We start from the raw sequence: 19,233 nt of genomic DNA, 5'->3' as shown, positions 1-19,233 counted from the left end.
ATTTTATTTTAATTTTTTTTTTTTTAACGTTTATTCATTTTTTTGGGACAGAGAGAGACAGAGCATGAACGGGGGAGGGGCAGAGAGAGAGGGAGACACAGAATCGGAAACATTTTTTTTTTTAATTTTTTTTTTTAACGTTTACGAATAAAAATTTAAATGCACATTACATAAAGCTGTGTATATGACAACCTGCCATAGACCTTGATTGGACGTGTAGTTCATAGAGGAAGAGAATGAGCACGATGGACTTAAAAGCAGAGCGTGGGGGCACCTGGGTGGCTCAGTCAGTCAGGTGTCCGACTTCGGCTCAGATCATGATCCCACAGTTCGTGAGTTCAAGCCCCCGCGTCAGGCTCTGTGCTGACAACTCGGTGCCTGGAGCCTGCTTCGGATTCTGTGTCTCCCTCTCTCTCTGTCCTTTCCCCGCTCCCACTGTTTCTCAAAAAAAGGAATAAATGTCAAAAAAAAAAAATAGAGTGTGTACTCTTGCTTCACCCAAAAAGCTTGACCGACTCTACATATTAATATTGTCTGAGAACATTTACAGTCGGAATAGGATGGATAATCAAATCTTACAAACGTTCATACCCTTCAGTTTCCAATTTCCCCAGTGACATGGAAATTAGCTGTTGAACTAATCAGACTAGAACTGCCAGAAGTTGCTGAGGCCACAGGGGCAGGTCAGCCTAGGGAATCTGTCCACTGAAATTGATGCCATTCAGCCCAGTGGGAGCTGGTGGCCGGAGCCTAAGTCTGAGACGATAAATGTGCAGTCTCTTTTCGGCTGGCATGGCTTCCCAAATATTCATACTGATCTTTTCCCTTGAACCTCCTGGGATTTCTGGCTTTGGGCCAGAAATCAGGCAGATCTGTTGAACTGGTCTCTCCTGACATTTTCTCTTTATTATTTTTTCTTGGATAGATCTCTAAAATAGCTTCTGGATAACTTTCTTAAACTATATTTAAAATTCAATAAAACTGAAGTAGGAAATTTTCCAGCACAATGGACAAAACTTATAGGGTTGACAGATGCACCTGTAGACTAATGATCTCTATTAAGGTGATGGGAATTCTGGCAGGTTAAGTGATTTATCCAATGTCAAAAAGTCAGCGAAAGGCAAAACTTGGATAGACTACACTACCAATCTATTAATATTATTATTATTATTATTATTATTATTATTATTATTTTGCTATCATAATTCCCTATTCAATTCAGTCAAATATCTAATCTTCGGGGATATCATGAAGGCAATAAGCAGGCCTAAGTTAGACCTAACTCCTAAAAGTTGCTGGTATTCATATGATCTAAAGAGAAGTGACTTTTCCACTCAGTAAATGCAAAGTTCAGTTTGGTCGATAGGATGCGTAGATGGATGTGTAACTAAAATATCAACGTGCCAAACATACCAGAGGATTAAAAGTTACAAGAATGGGCCACTTAAAGCACCTAGCGCTGCATGACAAAGCATTGGGGAATATCACCTCAGCGGTATGCCTCAGTTGGTGTAACATGAATGAGATAGATGGGTGATCTTGGCAATCCTTCTTAGCTCACAGACTACAAAACAGTGACTCAAAGCTAAGGAATACACTTTCCCAAAGCCTCCTGTTATTCTCAGGGCTACAATGTCAAGGTTACCAAATGCATAAGAAAATCACAAAAACCAGAAGGAACTCGGGTCATCACAGTGCATAACTTTCCTGTTTTGGTGCATCTCACATTTTGGGGGATAATTTGCAAGTTTGCTTCAGGAGTGGGAGTAGAAACTTATGTCATTTCTATCTCTGTCATAAATGATCTCAGGCCCTTGACTTTCCCTACTGTAGGCTCCTCTTAATTCTCTGTCCAAGTCAATGTTATCCCATGTATCGTTGGTCGATCACTCAATTAAACTAAGCTATAATCTAGCATAGCTCTAGCTGGCAAATAAGTTCCAAACAAATGACAAAAGTTAATAAATACATGCAGTAATATGCATTCAGGTTGAGTCGTTTTTGCACTAAATGGATGGCTATTTTCAACTTGGTGGTACACTCAGACCTTTATACTTTCGGCAAATGAGGGCACAAATCTCCCGGCACAAAGAGAAGAATCAATTCTGAGGCAGGGGCAGAGCAGTTGGGCGGAGTTGCCTTTTCTTCCCCAGGGTGGAGTGCCTCCCCTGTTCTCACTACATCTGGCAGCACAGATGGCAGGAAAATTAATAGGAGGGAGGAAGCATTGACCTCATGTGGATATAAACAAGTCCTGAGACTACACACGCAGACAAATCCGATAATAGCCTTAAAAGAGACCTTGAAAGTTCATTGAGTTCAGCTCCCTGCTGCTGGTAGAGCTGTGCTCAACAAAGTCCGATGTCCTGGGTGAGCATCCTTGAGGTCACGTGCATAGAGATCCTAGAATAGGTCACTGAGGACAGCCATGCAGTGTATCTCCCTAGGTAAGTGTTGAAGTAGGATATGAGCATCTGTTTTATATTAGTATATCCTGGTGGAGTTAGGAGACGAGAAAAAAATGACTACTTACGTGCTCCCTATCACATGTATTCAACCCATTATTGGAATCCTCAGAGACAAAGAGCCTGTGCACAGATGTTCACCTTTGAACACATTTGTAGGGTTAACCCAACCAGCTTGTTTCGAGAACTTGCTGGTAGTTCACGTCCATCACTAAACAAGTTTTTTGTTGATTGAAGAATCATTGAGCTGCCCATGACCTGGGTTTTGTCCAGCCTGGACTGACTATTCAGACATGGCTGACAGGCTGATGTAAAAGTCATTTTCATCCCCATCCCCCTCATCACCTCCCATTAAGAAGTGGCCCCATTGGCAATGGGCTTTAAACCAAGGCCCATTGGAGGGTTTCAAGGAAAAATGAGCTTTTCTGATTAAAGGGATAAATGGGTCCCATGCTGTGCTTTCACCCCTTCTACTTGCCTTGAACATGGACTTGATGATATACTGCAACCATGGAAGTAAAGCAAGAGAATTGCAAATTGCTGATATTGTTCCAGCAACTTTCCTGGCAACACATTTTTGTTATATGAAGATAATTAAGTCCTATTTTTGAGCCAGGAACAATCTATTAACTTCATCTAAAATACATCTAATTGATGCACTTGCTAGTGCCTGAATATTCTGCAAAATGTCTTAACTACAGGGGCGCCTGGGTGGCTCAGTGGGTTAAGCGTCTGACTTCGGCTTAGGTCATGATCTCACGGTTTGTGCTGACAGCTTGGAGCCTGGAGCCTGCCTCAGATTCTGTGCCCCCCTCTCTCTCTGCCCCAACCCACTTGCGTTCTGTCTCTGTCTGTCTCAAAAATAAATAAACATTAAAAAATTTTAAATAAAAAAAAGAAAACTTGTTAAAACACAGATATGTGGCCCCAGTTCCATAATGTGATATGATAGGTCCAGTTGTAGAGTCCGACAAGTTCAATTTCTAACCAGCTCCCAGGTGATCCCGTTATTGCTAGTTTGAGGACCACATTTTCAACAGCACGGGCACAAAAGATTTCAAATGATGCTTGTTATTAACACTTCATACATGCACTTCAATATGGGAGAGACCAACTGTCGTTGAGAAAGGTGTTGCCATATGCTCCTTCAAAGCCATCCTTCTATTTCGTATTTAATATGACCATTACATAGCATTGGCAAAATCCTAGTTGATATGTGGATCAACAGCCTGATTTCCCAAACATACAATTCATAAATTTATGTATAAACATGTATAAATAAGTGGCCTCCCTCCTTCAATTATGATGGCTATTTTTTTAGTGGGCCCCTCCATTTCTATCTTTAGAATTCATTATGACCCATTTCAGGCCCTACTGCATGTGAACCATTTTTAAAAATATGTTAGAGCGATTATAAAAGAGCACATGAATCTAAAATTCACAGAAAGATACAGGACTCTGACGATGCAATGATCACGTTTCAGTTTGTTTTTTGTTTTTTTTTTTTTTTAGTTTCCATTTAAGTAAGGAAGAAAGCATGTTTTTTACTAATCAGTATTCTTTTCTTCTGTTTCTAGTTTTAATCACACGCACACACACTCACGGACACACACACTCACAAGTTTCGCATGCTGGAGAATGCGGGGAAGATGCCTCTTTACTGGTGATGGAGAGGACAGGATGCTGTGATGAATCTCATGCAGCAGGTGTCTGATGGACTATTATTTAATCTCTGCTTTGGGAAAGAGCAATCAAATGGTAGCTGTTGGTATTTGTTTAATAAAAACTCCAGATGTTGACAATGTTTCCCCATAGCCATTGATATATAATGATTTGCACACAGCTGCTGAAAAACCATCAAGCCCCACTACTTCGTGAATATCACTGGGAATAATTCTTTTTTTCTTTGTGTGTTTTTCGCACAGCCCTCATGGCATGACCCACATATTTCTTGGGTGTTAAATTGAGCCAGCTAAATAAGATTTATTCACATTTATTCTCTTACACTTCTGTAAAAAGCTCTATCACACGTTAATGGGGGCATTCTGATGTAACAATAGAATGTCATCATTTTCAGCCTTTAGTTACCCTGGAAATGCAGCGAGCAACACATATTTATACAGGGCACAGTTTTGGCAAATTGTTCTTGTAAAGAACACAGAACTTTGAACACAGGCTACGAGAGTAAAGCACAAAGATTCTGTTGATTTATTAAAGGGCAATTCAGATTCAGACTCACTCAGCATTTGAATTTTTCCTAGAGTCAAAAAACAAAACAAAACATTTCCTTACTTTTATTTTTTTAAGCAGTCAGCAAACGTCAGAAAGGGGAACATATTAAATTCGTTCCACGTCCGCCGAAATATTTTCAGAATGATTTCTGTGTTGCTTCAGGATTGATAGGTGGTTGTCCCCCAGAGAGCAAGGACAAGTTCTCTCTGGATCTCATAAGCCACACAAGGGGGTGAAGGGGGTCTAACAGGAATGAAAATGGTGAACACAACAAACGTCACATACATTCCTTTCTTGTTTTTTCCGTGCAGTTACTCACGGGGGGGGGGGGGGGGGGGGGCTCTTGTAAGAAGACGTGGGTAATTCTCCCGAGGCCGGCTTCGTAGATCACCTCAGATCCACAGCAGACCTGGCCATTCTCTCTCTCTCTCTCTCTCTCTCTCTGTCTCCCTCCTTTGCCTCCACGCTCTCAGTGTCAGAATAGGAACGGCCCCGGCCACACATAGCAACGCTGAACTCATCACCAAAATGTGTGTGTTAAAAATCCCATTGGCGACACTGAGTGATTGCAGAATATTGTGTCAGGCTCCCACTGCTGCTGTAACAAATTGCCACACACTTCTGGGCTTAATACAGCAAAATTTATCAGCTTATAGTTCTGCAGGTCGGATGCACGGGATGGGTTTCAGCTGGTAGAAATTTTCGTGTCACCAAGGCTGATTGCTGTGGAGTCTCTAGAGGAGATGCCATTTCCTTGCTTTTTCCAGCTTCCGGCACCTCCTCCATCCTCAAAGCCAGCAGACAGCACCTTCCAATGTCTTCCTTGCGCTTCCTTTGCTGTGTCTCACGTTTTCTGACTCTCCTTCCTCCCTCACGTGAGGGTCCTTGTGATCACATTGGTCTCCCATGGGGATTCCTGTCGAAACTTTTTTTTTTAATTTATCTATTTATTTTGAGAGAGACAGAGACAGCGGGATTGGGGAAGGGGCAGAGAAAGAGGGAAAGAGACAATCCCAAGCAGGCTCCACGTCGTAGCCACAGAGCCCGACGCGGGGCTTAAACCCACTAAACCCTGAGATCATCACCCAAGCCCCAACCAAGAGTTGGGAGGTTTAACCGAATGAACCACTCAGGCACCCCTCCCATCTAATCTCTTATCACAAGACCCTTAACTTCATCACACCTGCAAAGTCCCCTTTGTCCTGTAACATGCCACATTCACAGGTCACAAGGACCATTGCACACACATGGGCAGCTGGGGGTGGGGGGTAGAATATTCTGTCCACCACCAGCCCTACAAAGAGTGTATGCTGTCCTTACAAAGCCCAGATGAGACCATGTCATTCACCCACACTCTTTATAGTTCACTTTCGAGCCATTGCCAATAAAAAAAAAAATAATAATAATAAATAAATAACTGCTTTGATTTATAAGTTTCAAACTGTTCTTTAAAAAAAATATTTCTAAATAGTTAAATGTTGCAGAGGCCTAAATAAGATTACAAAGAGCCTATAAGATTTAAGGCAGCTATTTTGGGCTAACCTCTACTAATTACTACTAATTAACTTATGATAATGTGAAGATTAGAATGTTAATGCATATAATTTAACATAAACTGATTTGTAATAAAGAATTTGCAATGGATCAGGCATGATTGACACTTTGTCCTGAGGGTTCTTTTTACTTCCTGGAGTTTATTTATGAATGTCATTTTTACTTGATGGTAGAGGACGTAAGATTGGGAAAGGAAACTAGGAGAAAACAGAATATGAAGAGTATAAAATATGGGCGGCAAACTTTCTGTAACTTACTATGTCCAACATGTGAGTAGTATAACAAATGTGGCATGACCATTGGGTGAAGTGGTGACAAACAGAGAGGGCCATCTGAAGTCATATATAACAAGCTACATCAATCGAGAGTAATCGTGATGCTGAGTCACTTTTACGTGAGGACGAGCCCCAATTGTCCTCTCATTGGGCACCTATACTTCTTTCCCGGGTGCTCAGTGAGCCTGCCCACAGGGCACGCCCTTCGGTGCCTTCTCCAAGATCCTCAGGGTGGTATTCCGAAAATCCTTCCAAACGTGAGAACTCCAAGCTCTTTCTTTTGTTCCTATGGCATGGCGTGTGGCTCTGTGACTTTCCTAAATGTCAGTGAGTGTTTGAAAGACAGGAGTATATGGATATGAAAATATGCAACTCTTCTTTTAAGAAGAAAGGCAACAAAGAAACAGCATTTCAATAATTTTAGGGTGGTGTCAAAATAAGTTGAATGTGCCACCCACATTCCCATCCATTGAAAAACGCTCTTGGGCGTCCATATTCCTCTCCATGTTCTGCCTGTCTCTTTTCTCTCCTTAACTCACCTCCCATTCAGTCCTCAAGTCATACATAACAGCTTTGAAACAATTGTGTCAAAAGCCAAAAATGCCTTCGTTGCTTAAACCAATGGTCTTGAAGTCAGTTATCTCACTGGGTTCCTCAGCAACTGCGAGCCTCCTTGACCCATCTTCTCTCTTTCAAATATTTTCTTTGTGGTTGGTGACCCACACTTTCTTGGATTTTCTACTAAAACTTTAGCTGGTTTTATCAAGTCCCTTCAAAGGGCGGTCATCTCCTACCCAATCCCTTCCCTGTCCCAGTGCATGAAACTTCTCCCTCAAAAGTCCGTTTCATTCACTCTCATAGTTTCCAATACCAACAAAATACTGTTGATGGCCACATGCCCCTCTCTCATAAACCTCTATTGTCATCTCATATAAATGCAATTGTGTAATTAAAATCCTATTCACGTGGCTCACAACATATTCTAAACTGGTAGATCTTTTCCCCAACCTTGCTTCTCCAGTGTCCCCTCTCTTAGGTGGAAGCTAAGCCCACACTCACATGGCCAACTGGCCTCCCAGTCCTGCTGATTCTATCTCTTAGATGTTTTTCAGCTTCTCCCTCTTCTTGCTCCTGCCACTTCCTTCCACCACACTAGTGCAAGCCACTGCCAACTCCATAGCACATCTTCCAGTTATTCTGCTTTCTCTCGTCTGTCTCAAAATCTCTTCTCCACTCAGAACCAGCACGATCTGATAAAGAAGCAAAGGTGGTCTACAAGGTTTGGGCTCTGCCTAAAACTCCAGAATTTGCATTGGACTTTTCCTCTACTTCCAGACACTACTCTGACCCCCAGCCTCTATATTGACTTTGTTTCTATTTCTCCAATACCACAAACCTCTTTTGTATCTCAGGCATTTGCACATCTTATTTTTTTTTTCCCCAGGAACAATCTGTTTACTTACAACTTTTCCAAGTACATCTTTCTGGGCTTGCCGACTGTGTGTGGCATATCCTTATCCCCATATCGTACCCTCATGTGTATACATCTCAAGGTACATTGCATGATTATTTCATGGACTGTGACCCCGTCCATTTTTCCGCTGCTCCATCCAAGCACCAACATTTCTTCTTGCTTACAGCTAACTTCATAAAAAATATATTTACATGAATATCTTGACAGATGCATGATATGATTGAGAATTTCCTATTGATAGAAGTTGAGGATGGTCAGCTGCAGGGAGAACTGGATGAAGATTCCAAACTACATTGTTCATTGTAAACGTTCTTCCCATATTGAAACATCCAAGATTGTGCCTCCCGATGACCTTATAAAATAAATCACTGGAAAATAATGCATACGATTTAAAGAAACACTTTCAAGATCTACGAAATAACACGTGGATAAAACCAAAATTAAAATGCCAAAATACAAATCCTAGCAGGAAAAAAAAAAACAAAAAAAACAAACAGGAGAAAAAAATAAGCCAAAATGAAGAAAATCAATCCTTAAAAAGAAGAGAAAACATAACCCAAGGCAGACAAATGAAAACATAATTCCCCAAAGCATGAAGCCTGGGACAAGGTCACCAAAGGTAAAGACTGAAGGGCAAGGGAAAGTGCTAGCTGGTAGCCTCTTACACTTCAACCCACATCTGGCAATCCACCACTCTGGCCCCCAGCTGTCTTTTCCAGGTTCACCTGTAAACACAGCTGCAGTAATCTATTGGAAAGATTTAGTACCATTTTTCATGGAGTGAGTTCTTAGTGAATATTGATTCATTGAACAAATTGAAGCTTGAGTCTGTACTTGGACCAAATTACTCCAATAACTCATATTTGTAGACAATTCTAACCTCTAGTCATTGACTGAAAAACAAAGGGGAATACGAATGTCTTGCTTTATCTCTCTCTTTGGATAGATAGATAGATAGATATAGATAGATAGATAAATAGATGATAGATATAAAGAGAGAAACAGTGAAAGAGATAGACATAGGAAGAACGAGAGATAGATTACCACCAGGAAACATACTGACAAACAAAATAGTTGAAATACAGAAAATAACATCAGTAGTTCACATGTCTTCAATATCAATTTTCTCAGGAAATATACCTGGAAAACAAAGAGAGAGGAGTGAGGAAAAGTACTCTCAATCTCTACAAGCAAAATATTACTTCATGCATTCATTCATTCATTCATTCATCCAAAAATATTTCTACTCTCTACCCTGTAAGTATGTGGCAAACATTGAAAATATATGAGAAAGAGATTATTAAAATTCTTTACTTTCTTGGGGCCCGTATTTTCTCACAAAGACTTACCTGAATCAGTATTTGACAAGCAAGATAACTCTACTTATCAGAGAAGTGCATAATGCCATAATGCAGATTCAAAGTGATTTAAGAATCTATTTGGCCTCACTGAGAAGCTGATTTCATCTTAAACCTGCAGCAGGGGACATTGTGTCCAGACAGGGTTAGGAGGGACACTAGGAGTGTCTCAAACAGAAGAAATACCTATGAGAGTGGTTCTAGAACTTTAACTAGGGTTAGAAACGCCTGGTGGGCTTGTGAAAACACAGATTGCTGAGCCCATCCCCAGAATTTCTGATTCAGTAGGTCTGGGATAGAACTCCAAAATTTGCATCTCTAACTCTCTAACAAGTTCCTAGGTGATGCTCTCTCTGCTGGCCCAGGGATCTACTTGGAAACTATTTCCTTATTGCATTGTTTTCAGATGGCAGAACATTTATCAAATAATGGAAAGCAATCCCACATTCTTAAAAGGTGAAAGAATAAGAGACAAGCTCAAGGTGTAGTTGAGAGGGAAGACTGAGACCACACCATGGAGTATCTCTTAAGTTATTGTTGAACGGCTGGTTTAGAGACAATGGAAAACCATCAGAGATTTGACCGGTGGGGAGGGGGGCAATTTAAGTTTGTTTTATTTCAATAATTCTAGCTGCATTTTGAGAGTGGTCTGTGGAAGAGAGTGAATGTAGGTAAGGAAACTGGCGAAGAAGGGAAAAAAGTGTCCCCGGCAGGTGCAATGGAAGGAAAAGCATACAGAGGAACTGTGAATACCAGCAAGAGAACTTTGATGTCATCGTTCATGGTGCTTAAGTGAATTAAAAAGACACCAAAAAACCAGAAAGGGCCTGATAGATTGCTTGAAGTTGAAAACAAACCAGCATCTAAAAAGCTAAGCAGATTGGAGGTTTTGATGAGACCAAATCTAACTTAATTGGGTTAAATAGAAGTAATTGATTCATAATTTCATGGATCTTTTTGGTAGGGAAAAACAGAAGACAGGGAGACTTCTGATTCCAATCAAATAAAGAACTAGGATCGCAGGAAAATCTTTCTACAAATTACTTAAGACTCTGGATTAAACATAGCTTTTAAAATATTACGAGGTAGCTCCAAAATAGTCAGCAATAGCCACAAAGGCTCTAAGGTAGGAGGAAGCAGGCGACCAGGAAACAGGATGTGTTACCCTGGGTCATCTGGACCCTAAAATGGCAAGGAGAGCCTTGAGAAAGGAGATGGGTCTCTCTGCCCCATGTATTGGAAGGGACTGAACCTCAGGAAGCAAAGCCTTGATTTTTGCAGTGTAATAATCTCAGTGAGAAGCTGAGAAGATGCCCAAAAGCTGACATGGGGAGATGATATGGCTGGAAGACTATTTCTATCTTGATTTGGGGGCTGAGGATAAGTGTGTTTTCCTAAAGAAACTCAAACCTCATGCTTGTACCTTGCATGATATTTATTTGATTTTTCATTACAGGCCAGCTGAGTAAACACCCAAGCCAAACTTTGAACGTAAAAATTGGTCCTCAGACAGTGACGTCCTAGCACGAGCAGTGGGGACGCATTCAAGACCAACTTGGAGAGATACCTCAAACACCTAGTTTCTCATGGTAGAAATAAGTCAATAAGTGAGGGAAGGAAGAAATCATGACTAACAGGAAGAAATTTTCCACCAGGTGGAAAGGAGCAGATACAAAAACGTGGAGGATTATCACACAAAACTTGAGGTAATGGAAAAAAACAAAAGAGTAACAAAATCAGTACGCTCAAAAAGGTGTGAGACGAAAAGAAAGTATTAAAAGATGCGAAAGGAGAGACAGTAAAGCGTACCTGGAAAAGGATCGAGTTTAGGTTTTAGAAACAATATATGATTATTCGAATTCAATTTTAATGCATGGCTGAAACAGTAGATTAGATATGTTAAAGAGAAAATTAGGAAATTAAATGATATACTTGAGGATATCACGCTGTACGCTAAAAACCAGTAAAGAGGTAGACAGTTGGAAATTCTATTTAAGAGATGAATATAGTATTTAATGAGACTGTGACATATATGAAAACTTTAAATTCCAAGAGGATAGAACAAAATCAATGGAGAAAGGCAATATCAAAAGAATGAAAGAACTGACGAAAAGACAGAAATCTTGATATTGGAAAAATTAAATCAATTTCAACCAGAAATAAAATAAAATATGCCTGGGGCGCCTGGGAGGCCCAGTCAGTTAAGCGTCTGACTTCGGCTCAGGTCATGATCTCACAGTTTGTGAGTTCGAGCCCCGCATCGGGTTCTGTGCTGACAGCCCAGAGCCTGGAGCCTGCTTCGGATTCTGTGTCTCCTTCTCTCTCTGCCCCTCCCCAACTTGTGCTCTGTCTCTCTATGTCTCTCAAAAAATAAATAAACGGAAAAAAATTTTTTAAATAAAATATTCCTAAGTACATCATGAAAACATTGGGGCACTAAAGACGAAAGAAATTCTTGGAAGGCATTGGAGTGTCCTTGCTTTTAACCATTGGGCTATACGCCACATGACTGTCGAATTCTCACATTAAATTTAAAAATATATTTAATTATGTATGAGTTACAGAAAATAGGTGAAACATGCTGGTGTAGATAGAGAGTAAATTATAGAAAAACTCAAATAAAAATGAAAGAAAGCTGGAATAACAATATTAATTGCCTACAAAGTAGACTTTAATAAACATAATTAGGGACAAAACACATTATTGCAGAATGATAAAAAAAATATTAATAACCAATAAACCTGAGATTTAATATCCTACACCTATGCGAATGTAAAAAGAAAACAACATATAATATAAATTTGATAAAATTACTAAAAAATCAACCAATGTACAAAATAATTAGAAATGTTAGCATCCCTTATTTATAACAATTTTTTCTCAAGAAATCATGACATAAGTGATGGATCTGAAAAGAAATAGAGTAAAATTGCAAATAACAAGATTGATGCAAGAGGTAGAGACAGAGAGGAAGAAGCATCTCAAATCAGACAATAGCTGTGATTTTGAAATATCTGTAATTTTGAAGTGTACAAAGAATATTTCCAATTACCAACATAGGACAGAGAAAAAGTCTCAACAAATACAAAGATAGCTATACCACATACATACGTTAAATTGGGGATTCATATTTTAAAACATCCCCAAAGCTTCATACTTTGGAAAATAAAATGCATACACATTTAAATAATTCCTGGGTTAGGAGCACCTGGGTGGCTCAGTCAGTTAAGCAACTGACTTCAGCTCAGATTATGATCTCATGGCTTGTGAATTCGAGCTGCAGCAGGCACCCTACTGACAGCTCAGAGCCTGGAGCCTGCTTTGGATTCTGTGTCTCCCTCTCTCTCTGACCCCCCTCTTCTGTTCGCGATCTGTCTCTTTCTCTCTCTCAAAAATAAATACACACTAAAAAAAAAAAAAAAAAAAAAATAGAAGGCTGAGAATTCCGTGATGAATATTTAATTCAAAGAGTTAGAAAAAGAATAAAAGAGTGAGCTCAAGAAATATTGAAGTGGCTCATCAATACAATGTCTAGCAATTAATGAAATAGAAAAGAGAATCCACAGAAAATATTTCTTTATATCTGAGTTTTTAGAAAGACAAATCCCATGGCTGAAACTCTGGTATGATGAACCCAGAAGATATAAAGAAAACACACACACATACACACACACAAATCACGAATCAAAGTAATGTGGAGTAATGGATTCGATTGCTTAAGAAACAAAATGGTTATATAGATAACTTTCCAACACACATAAAATAGACATTTTCAAAAAGGAAATATTATTAAAACTCACTCAAAATGAAATATAAGACTTAACGAGCCATTTGTGAAATTAAAGCTATAAAGGCTGTAGATTAACATTTACCCTCCTCCCCACCCACCTCCCACGTGCAAAATAACACCAGGCCCAGACAGTTTTATAACCAAGATCTATAAAACCTTAAAAGAACATGTAATCCCTGAGTTATACAAACTGTTCCAGAGGACTGAAAAATGAGAGTTTCCAAATGCAACTGATGAAGCTACTATGGCTTTGATAGCAAAACCAGGCAAAGCTAGATTGAGAAAGGCATATTATAGGCAAATCACAATTAAGAAAATCCATAAAAAATGTTAAATATCAGCATCCCAGCACTCTTACCAAAATTGTGAAAGTGAATGATATGTCATCAATGAGCCAGACTCACCTAAGAATAGCCAAAATGGTATCATTCACATCAGATAAAACATACATGAAATTCTTCATATCATATTAACAGATAAGAGGGGAAAGGTAATGTGATCATTTCTATAGATGCTAATGTGATTAAATCAGCTTCCAGTAAATGAAACTACAACAACGGACCTGGAAAATAAGGATAGAAGATAGCTTCCTTTATTTGTTAAAAGGGAACTATAAAAAGTCTATCCAAAATAATAACTAATGGTGAAATTTAAGAAACAGTTCTGGCAGTCATGGAAGAGAGAAAGATCAACACTATTACTACTTATGCACAACACTACATTTGAAAGAGAGTGGAACAAAATATAAGTCAGTAAATGAATACATATATGCAAAGAAAAAAATAAACTGTTACAAAACCACTATCCAAATGAGAATATGAGATTCAACAAACAACAGTGTTCCTAAAACTAAGAAACATACAAATATACAACTCAAATGAGAATACCATCAAACTCTGTTCCACTTCTGAGGGGGGAAATTCTTAAAATATATGTTGGTTTTCAATAGGTACACTTACAAGAATTTGTCAGAGGACTTACATGTTAGACATAGTTCTTGGGGATAGAAATATATTATTCAAAACATTTCTCTTCTCAAAGCAGGCTAATTATTCCATGAAATTTTAAGGACGACTTCAAGTCCCTGTCTGGTAAGCCTGAGAAAATGGATCTTATCTTGTTATGGAGGAAGGCCATCCAAGGATGGCCAAAACAGATTTGAAGAACAATAAATGGTGTTGGACGTAATGTTTATCCATATTAAAAAAAAATACATCCAACTGAATAGTCTAAACAAAATGTCATCTACTAGTTTTAAAGATAGAAATGCAAAAGTTAAAAAAGTAGAATTCTAGAAAGAATTTTTATTTATGTTTCTTTTTTATTTAAATTTTAGTTAACCTACAGTGCAATATTGGTTTCAGGAGCAGAATTCAGCGATTCATCACTACATACAACACCCGGAGCTCATCACAAGTGCCCTCCTTAGTACCCATCACCCATCTAGCCCATCTCCCACCCACCTCCTTCCATCAACCCTCAGTTGATGCTGTATCCTTAAGAGTGTCTTGTGCTCTATTTCTCTCTCTCCTCTTCCCCCCACACTTCCCATATGTTCATCTGTTTTGTTTCTTAAATTCCACATGAGTGAAATCATATGGTATTTGTCTTTCTCTGATTGACTTATTTTGTTTAGCATAGAACATTCTAGCTCCATCCATGTCATTACAAATAGCAAGATTTAACTCTTTTTGTGACTTTAAAAAATATTTTAGATAGGATCGCCAATGAGGTTGGGGGAAATAAAGAAAATGCTAGATAATTTTCTGCATGAAAATAAACAAGTGCACTAAATTAAAAGATCATCCACAAATGTGAGATGATATTCTCAAGACATTTAACTGAAAAAGATTAGTACCCTGAATATATAAACAGTTAAGCACTGTGCAGAAGTAAAAGAAATTCATAAAAATGGTCAAAAGATATGAACAAGAAATTCTTAGATTTAAAAGCTTAATAAGAAAAGGATATGCAAGTTTATTATTTACACAAGTAAACAGAGGAAATGTGTGCTAAAATATCTCATAACTATCAAGTTGATCAAATCTGCACAAGTCTAATAACTCAGAGTATTGGCAACACTTAGGAACTCTTACGCCCTGACACCCCCCATGTGCACAAGGGCATTTTCCCCACCATGCTTGTTGTATCATTGTTTGCAGTAGGAATATAGCAACAACTTCTCTAATATTATGGGAATAATTAATTGTGTTTGAACAGTGGAATGATAATCAGTTGTATAAAAACATTGCCTAACTATACATTTCAAAGTCTTTCACATGAGCAAGATAAAAAAAAATCCATATAATCATGATTTGTGTAAATTTTTTAAAAAGTAGAAAGAATGCTATCTATTATTTCTCTATTTCTCCATCACCCTATCTCTTATCCATAGAAAGATCTATATTGAGATCTATCTATCTATCTATCTATATACACATATATACATATAGATACATATATATATATATATATATAGAGAGAGAGAGAGAGAGAGAGAGAGAGATACATATAGATATCTCAAAAAATATAAAATAATCCAGGAGTGTGATAGAAAAGAAGAGCTATCTGAGCCAAGAGAGAAGAAGAACGGTCTTGTTTTCTTTGTGTGTTTGCTTTTGTTTTTAGAGAAAGAGAGAGAGGAACAGTAGGGGAGAGGGGCAGAGGAGCACAGAGAGACAATCTCAATCAGGCTCCATGCCCAGTGCAGATCATCAGATCCTGGGGTCATGACTTGAGCCAAAATCAAGATTTGGATCCTCAACGGACTGAGCCACCCAGACACCCCAGAAGGGTCTTGTTTTAATGAATATTAACAGCTGCATTCAAAGGAAAGAGGGAGACCGAAAGTAACAATGACAAAATATTAATTAACATGTGCTTGCCACTAAGGTCTCTGCTTTTCAATACGTTTGAAATATTTTATAGCTTAAAAAATTAATCCAAAGTTAAAAAGGCAAGAAGAATGCATGTTTTGTAAGCATACAAAATTACGGAGACCTTCTTACACTTGTGTGTACACAGTATGCTATGTAATTCCTTACCAAAAGTAGATGTTTAATAAAAGTTAGCTGCCCTCAAGACACCATGCAACAGAAAAGAGAGTATTCGCAGCTTCTGGAAACAAACTGGATATATTACTGCCGCAATTCCTTAGCCACATGACTATGGTAGGATTGATACCACAACTGCAAAGCATCTTGTATTTCTTGAATGCCTGTGGTTAGCTAAAAATGTGCAGCCAGTGTCAAAACCAATTCTCTGCTTAGAAATTAATTTCTGAAAATGTGCCCAATAAGTAAGGATACGTAAAGCACCCGGTGCCTCTGAGAGCACCGTCAAGTCGTTCCAGGAGTCTAGACCCTTGCTCTATCAGCGTGGTCCCTAGACAGAGAGCGTCAGCATCACCTTGGAGCTGGTTAGAAAGGAAGAATCACAGGCACCTTGCCAGATAAACAAAGTCAGAGAATGCGTTTCAACAAGATTTCCAAGTGGTTTATAGATGCATTCATATTGAAAAGGCACTACTATAAAAATATATTGATCGGGATAAATCCAGTTGCTTCTCTGAAGAAGCATGTAATGAGCATCTACTCATTAAAGCGTATCACTTGTTTTGTCCCTTTTCTAAAAAAACAAGTATAAAGAAGAGCAACACACCTTTAATAAAAACCACTTTCATAAAGGTCACTTGTGTCTGAACACAGAAAATTCAAATGAGCTTGAATCTTTCAACCTTCTTATTTTATACCCAATTTAAATCAGAAGGTGTCAAGTCAATCACCCAAGGCTATTTATGCAGTTAGAGAACTTTTTTTTTTTCTGTCAAACAAATCAAAAGGAAGTATCCAACTCTTTTAGAAAGACAAAGGACCCAAGCATTGGGCTCTGAGGAGAGATCTGGGTCCACATCCTGATTTGGCTCCTGGTTCGGACACAAAAATCTCTCTGGCCCAAGGAAAACCTATCAAGGATCTGTAATCCTTAGCTCCTAACCTGGAAAAGGAAAACACTGCTCCCGTTTCTGGGGTCTGTCAGACAAATGAGGACACGGGAGAGAGGAATTCTATTAATGTGAATTTCATTATTGTCTGTCTTCTTCCTGACACCATGGTTGAGGCAGGAATACTAGAGTGTTCTGTAGTTGGGTAATTCCCTTCCCAGGTAGGATAATCCCCTTCCATGGTGGTATTTTTCAAATCTCACCATCCTTTAACGGGTAAAATTTCCTGCCAAGGATAGTTGACTGTGACTATTTTCTCTTTACTTCAGCTTTGTATGAAAATGTAATACTACAGATTATTTTACTCTTTACTTTTCAGTTTTCTATGAAGCTTCATTTCTACAGTATCTTTCCTCTGATCTCTGTCATGAAAATTTCGTTACGAACGAAAGAACAGAAATTTGCAAAACATGCATCCTATTCAGAGCATAAAATGATTAGTCTTGAGTTTTGATGAAAATTTTCAAGAACTGAAACATTTAACCCACATACCTGGAAATTATGGATTGTCAAATTCATGCACTACCCATTAAATTGAAATTCTGAAATGAAGGATGGTCACCATACAAATACAGGAATTACACCCTTGAGCAGCTCATCTGCACCAGAAGTCACTGAAGCCATAAATATCGAAGAATGTTTGCATGAAAACCTGGATGTATTGCTGGAATTAGGGTATGGATGGGCATGAGAGTGAGAAAATTCTGTAGGTTGATGATTTAGAGAAGGGTCCGCATTCTCCTGCGATTTATCTCCAGGAATCTTATGTGTTTCTCATGGAGAAGAGCCCAGGGGAAAAGAAAAACAAACAAACAAACAAACAAACAAAAATTTTAGTGTCCTATCCAGGGTTGTGGGTACGAGGAGAGAAAAAGGAGGAGAAGGTGAGGGACAGGAGATAATTTTGAAATAAGTCCAAGGGATTATCCTACCTGAGGTAGAGAACTACCCAACTACAGAGCAAAGCTAGTGTTCCTGCCTCAACCAAGGTGCAGGAAAAAGGTAACATGGTTCTGAAGTTCACAGACAAGGCTCACAGGAGCACTACAACAGTGACCTTTAATCATAAGATGACAGAATATTTCTCCTACCTCCTACACCTTACCGTCTTCTCAACGGTAAACTGCATTATAGCTAATGCAATGAGAGAAAAGAAAATAAATGTTTTTCAAATTGAAAATGAAGAAATTAAAATGTCTCATTCTGTACATGCCATGGTTTTCCATATAGAAAATACAAGGAAAAAAAGCAAATGAAAAGATCAGTACATGATAACTGATGATAGTAAGGTCATCAGACGCAACATCAATATATAAAAGTCAATTGTTTTCCTATATATCAGCAATGAAAAAAAGTAATTTCAAGTTAAAAACACAATGTTCTTTACAATAGCACTGAAATATGAAATACCCAAGTGCAAATCTAATGAAATATTATGCTATATATTCAGAAACCCCGATGAAAGAAAACAAAGAAGATCTAAATATATGGAGAGATATTTCAAGTTTGGGGATTGGAAAAGTCAATATTACAACATTAATTCTTCCCTGATTGATATATAGAGACATTACCATTCCAAACAAAATCCTAGCAAACTACTTTGCGGATATCAACAAACTTATTCTTACATTTAAATGAGAAAGCAAGCAACCTAAAATAGCCAATACAGTATTGAACGAGATGAATTTGTAGGATGGGCACCACCCAATATCAAGACTTACTATAAAAGGACAGTAATCAAGACAAAATGGCATCATAAAAGCACATACTAATATATCAATGGAACTCTGTAGAAGCCCTGTAATAGACTTCAAAAATATAATCAACAGATCTTTGACAAATGTGCAAAAAGAATGTACTAAAGGAAGGATAGTCTGTTCATCAAAGGATACTGGAACCATTGGATGGCCATGTGTAAAAACCAAACCAAAACAAAACAAAACAAAAAAAACTAGACACAGATCTTACAGCTACACAAAAATTAACTCAAAAGGGATCATAGATAGATAGATAGATAGATAGATAGATGATAGATATTGACAGATAAATAGATACATGTATATAACAGAACTGCAAAACTTC

This window comes from Puma concolor, chromosome A1, assembly GCF_028749965.1.
Source record: "Puma concolor isolate L17-30 chromosome A1, mPumCon1.1.hap2, whole genome shotgun sequence".
Classification (NCBI taxonomy): domain Eukaryota; kingdom Metazoa; phylum Chordata; class Mammalia; order Carnivora; family Felidae; genus Puma; species Puma concolor.
The sequence above is the reverse complement of the archived record's forward strand: the minus strand, read 5'-3'. Positions refer to the sequence as shown.